The following is a 5,525-nucleotide window of genomic DNA, read 5'->3' as shown; positions in this document are numbered from 1 at the left end:
TCTGAGCACTGGGGACTGACATAAGTAGGTGCCAGTAGGAGGGTTCGGGACATGTTGTGCAGGCTATTTGTAGAGACATGTTTCTGGCGTTCTGAGTCCATAAATAATGTTTACAAAAAGGTATTAGGTACCTTTCCCAAGGGCTGCTAGAAAAAAGGGATAAACAGACCAGAAGGTGCTAAGGCACATTCCAGTTTGGGGAGGAGAAAGAGGCTGCCAAGACATCTCTAGCAGACTTATTATGGTATCTTTATGAAACATTTGCCTTTTTTACCCAGAGGGCAGGGGTGACGGAAATATGATTCCTTGCTCTGACAATACTGGAGATCAAATGCTGTATCTGGATGGACTGCACTCTCTTGTCTTGGAGCCACTCCTGCAAAGGTGTCCTAAGCCAGGCTGACAGCAGCCAGAGGGGTTTCTGGCAGCTGCTCATATCCCAGGGAAATGGCAGGTATATAAATCGATCTCATCAAGCTTTGGAAAAAGCGGGGAATGAGGAAAATACTTGGATTTGCACAAAAAAATCTTGCCTTGCTCCATTCTTATTTACAAGGTTGATTAAGGACAAAACATCACCTCTTTAACCCAAACAAAGCAGCACCATGCAGAGAGCACTGCAGGTCTGCTGATGTCCTTGCTGTGATCTCACTGGGGCTTCGAAGTGCACTGACATTTTAAAGAAATGGATTACGATGATAAAAGAGAATTATCTTTGCTTTACCCTCATATGCTTAGTAAACTCCCATGAAAACTTAGCAAATTCCTCCTGCTGCTTCCCCAAATGTCTTTCCCTCAGGCCCAAACTCAGTTATTTCTTTAATCCTGTGCAGGAGATCCAAGATCAAAGTTGGTGGGACTTTGTTTCATCCCAGCTATTCCCAGCACCATCCCTGGAATTCAGACAGCTGCTGGTTTTCATTCCTCAGCCATGGGCTAGCCAGATCTGACACTTCAGTGTTAACCCTTAGTTTTGGCATGAATTATGAACTGGAGTCTTGTCTCCTGAAAACTCCCCTGTTCTGCAGCAGATGGCTCACCTTCGCTGTGGTACCCCATGGGAATAAATTACTTACTGGTGTTTTCTTCATGGATACCAAAATTCCAGTGGCAAAAGAAGGGATCCCTGTGGAATCTAGGATCTGAGATGGAAGGTGATCTATCCATTATATTATCCCTGGGAGAGGAGGACAAGAATTGAAAACATGAAACATTTACTGGAAAAAACAAGACCAGCCCTGTATTTAATCAAAACATTTTGTTTTGTTCCACTTGTAATTATTTCCATCCAATGAAAAAATACTTGAACAAAGAAAATGACAGTTCCCTTCCATGGGCAAACAAAATAAGAAGTCATGTCAGTTCCTGTACAATGCTACAGTGAAGGCAACATATTTTTAATGCTGTGTTGAAATTGTCTTTACTTGTATTGCAGTAACACTGAACATACCAATTTAGGTTTAATGATCTAATTTCACTGCTTGTTAGGCTAGTGGTGAGAAAAGATTTTTAGGGAAAAAAGCTGAAGTGACACTTCATTTCCCCTGAAACTCATGAGAATGTGAATATGAACACTGATTACACACACATGATTGACTAGGCAGAGGTTCCAAAAAGATGAAGACAAACCTGAAAGCCCAGTGAATTTTTGCCATTGACAGCTATGCTAGCACCTTGCTTCTTTTTTGCTTCCTTCTTTTTTTTTTTTTTTTTTTTAATTAGGAACCCTAGTTTTCACATGGTGGAAAGAGGTAAAAAGGAAAAAAAATATCCATTCTTGTACGAGACTCACTTTTACACCCAAATGACTGTCTCATAATCAAGGCAATAAATTACAGGTATCTTAGTTGTAGTTTATTGATATCCCATGCCAGGCAAAGGCTCTCTGTATATTTACTTATATAATTATTGTGTTCCTAAAGAAAGTAACAGTTTATGCAGGTTTACTACAATGCCTGACTGCCTTCCCTTCCCTGTGCCTCAGGTACCTGAAGTTTGTGTTCCCTACAGGAAAGTGGAAATAACCTTGGAGGCTTCTTCAAAACTGCTTCAAAACACATTGAGATCTACTGGTGAAACAGCAGTAGGAAAACATTGTCACTTCCAGATGCTGGGATATTTTTTTCCCAGTGCTCTCAGACATTCAGCATCACACTTGCATTTTCCTGCCTAGAACAGGCTAACTATTTTCTCTTCAATATCAGCTGACTTCAGTGTCCAGGTGAAAAGTCATGGACATCGCTACTTGCTTTTAAATGATTTTTTACCCAAGAGCATTATTCTGGTTTCTGCATTGCCTTGGTATAAGTCCTGCTTCCTGGCACTATCTCTGCACCTCACCCATCCAACTCAACAGGTATATTTTCATACCCTCTAGCAACAGATACTTTGTGGAGGAGTTAGTGTCTGCCAAGTGTGGTTCAGTACTAATTAATTCAGGCTGCTTGCCATTTTCTCCTCCGACTCAAAACCAGCAGCACACCAGTCACATACATTTTTCAGCAGCACGTCGTCTGACTGCATCAATATATGTCACTGACATCCATCTGCATAGCCCTTTGCTGCAACACAAACACAATTCAGCTGCCTGCTTCTCAGACAGGTGTGACATTTCAGGACCCACCCAACATTGACTTAAACCCCTGTCAGTGTGTTTTGCAGCAGAGAGCATGGCTAGTTTTTAAGTGGCGTGAAGTCAGCATCTGTTCTGAGGAAAAGGATGGTTTTGAAAAAGTAGAAGTTGCCCAAAATGTGCCTACTCAACACAGGGAGAGATGTCTGGGGAGCACCACTGTAAGAATCAGGAGGCTGACCTGCTGGGTGGCTTGTGGGGCAGACCGAGAACAGGGATGTAAATCTCCCCCTTGTAGGAGGCCAGCATTTTGGTAACAGGGGAAGGAAGACTATTCCTTTCTTTTTGTGAGAAGAAAGCAGGGTGCCCAGGTCTTCACCAAAATACCAGGATGAAATCACAAATTTTATGTGAGACACTTAAACTGGCTGGTACCAAACCTCATATTACTCATGGAGAGCTCCACCTCCTTCTCCCTCTGGGTACTACTGACATTGCAAAATCCTTTTGCTAACCACAATTCTTTCCACATAATATTTTCTGCGCCAGCAGAGAAGTCTGATCTGCTCTGGGAGGTCAGCACCACTTCTAGAGCTTTCAGCTACAAGTATTATGGCTTGCAAGAAACCAGCAGTTGAAACTGATCAATCAACCATAAAAGTTTATCTCTATGACAAAGAATATCCTAAAAAAACCCCACAGTCAGCTACTAACTAGAACTGTCTACCTTGTCTAACTTTGTCTGTCTTATTACCCCCCTTTCTCTACCTATGTCTTTAGGATTACCTCTCTTTCTCCTAGAACTTTCTCAAAGGACTAATGTACACGATTCAGACCTGTATTAAATCTCTGAAAATGTTTAGTTGTTCAGGTATAGGGCTTGGGTTATGTTCATATATCAAAATTGCCAGATCATTAGCTCTTATGTGTTAGGATAGGAAGTGAGTTACAAAACTCATGCACACGTGTGCCGTGATGGATTTTCTCTAAGTGCCTTTTTCTGAATTCTGATGATTGTGAGTCATTGCAGGCAGGAATTTATATAGCCAGAAAGGTTAAATATAAAGATATCACTCTATTGTCCACCAACAGAGACTAGTATATGAAGAGAAAGGCCAGGGATGTTCAGAGTTAAGGAACATTTCTATTCTAAGTGGACAAACATGTAATGATACCTGCAAGTCTTACTGATAAGAATGTGCAGACACTTGGGTTAGTGCTGGAGCCAGGAACGTTACACCAGATCTGATGCAGAGTGAGGGTGCACTGCTATGGCTGCTCTGCCCTCAGTGCTCAGGAACACCCTGGCCACCCAGCACAGCTCAGCAGCTTCCCAGCATAACCACTTGTGATCCCCCGAGCTTTTTTCTGTGCTGTGGAATTACGCTGTTTCTCCTTTTCAAAAAGCAAGGGTTCTCCATTAGAAAAAAACCCTCTACAGCAGGATCCTGCAGACCTGTTCTGTCTTCATAGGAATATCCACAGCAGTTTAGGGATTCACACTGACTTTTGTCTCTGCTTGGGCCAAGTCACCTACAAATTCCAGGACAATGACAACAGTCTTGCTATTTCTGAGGTTCCTGGTGGCCAGGGTGAGTGATTGCTGGCAGCTCACTTGTCCCCCATTCCTGCCATCAGGGATAGGTGAAAGGACACTAGTCAGGGTATCTGCTGCATCCATAAGATTGGCAGGGACATCCCTCAGTACAGCAGTTCCCTGTTGCTTCAGCAGTCCCAAACCTGCCTTCAGCATGGGAAAACAGGGAAGCAGTGGAAAGGGGCACTCCTGGCTTCCCACACCCCCTCCTTTCCCTGCTCATTCCCTTACTGAATCCTCCCCCAGCCTTATCACATTCCCTCCATTCCTCTCATCACCCTCTGAGCTTTCCTCTGAAATGCTGAGCCTGTGCTGCTGCCATCCACGGGCTTCCAGATCCCCTCTCTCAGACCTGTTCCATGGGGTTCCTGGCCACTGCAGTGAGAGGGGTGGGGGAACCCTCACCTCCCACTCATTGTCTTCTGCCACAGCTCTAAAAAATATGTATTCACTCCTTATCCACCTCTGCTCTCAACAGCACCACATAAACCCCCCCTCTTCTTGATGCTATCTATTTACAATAACTCAGTTTCCATAAAATCTCCTCCACTTATTCTTTTCTGAAGCACTCTTATCTTATCTTGCAAACCTGACTTGACATCAGGCAGTTTGGTGTTTATATGAAAAAAGGGTTTGGCTTTTAATACAGTCCAGCAGCCACAAACAGAACTAGATCTTCAGAATAGCTTAGCCTGCATTTTTGGGCACTAACATGAGAAGCCAGGTCTTCCAAGAGAGCTCTGTTGTAATGGTGTGCATTGAAAATATTACTTTAAATATCCCTGAAACAGTTAGATGTGAAGTCTTTGCTGAAAAGTCAGACTCTAGCTTGGTGCAGCCTAGCTCACCTGAAATCTGCTCTGCAGCCTTTTGCAGTTCTTATGAGTCTTTTCCTGGTTTCCTGCTGCCTCCTCAGCCTGCACAACGCAGGTTATCAGGCCAAGGGTAAGGCTGGCCCCTGCTAATTCTGAAAGACTGGAACTTGATTCATTCAGTTTGCAAACCTGGGACAATACTTTGCTGTGTCTTTGCTTGTTGCTTTACATTGAAACTATCTTGGGAGCAAGCAAATTGTGCTACCAGACTAATTGACCAAGTTGGGTCATCTGGAGGTCAGGGTGCTTTTGTTTTGGGTTGGGTTTTTTTTAAGAGCACTACCAAGAACTCTGGGGAAGGTACCAGCGAAAGCTCTCTTTATACAAAACCACAAAAAAATACATATGCCCATTATTTTTACTTGGCATGGAAACTTGTGTGTCAGTTCAATTGTATTGGCTTTCAAAAAGAATAACTGTGCAGTGACTGTTCTGGTGTACAACAGTTTGGTGACATCTGTCCTCCATCCCATGAGTTGCG

Source organism: Cyanistes caeruleus, chromosome 8 (genome assembly GCF_971803275.1).
Source record: "Cyanistes caeruleus chromosome 8, bCyaCae1.hap1.1, whole genome shotgun sequence".
Classification (NCBI taxonomy): Eukaryota; Metazoa; Chordata; class Aves; order Passeriformes; family Paridae; genus Cyanistes; species Cyanistes caeruleus.
The sequence above is the reverse complement of the archived record's forward strand: the minus strand, read 5'-3'. Positions refer to the sequence as shown.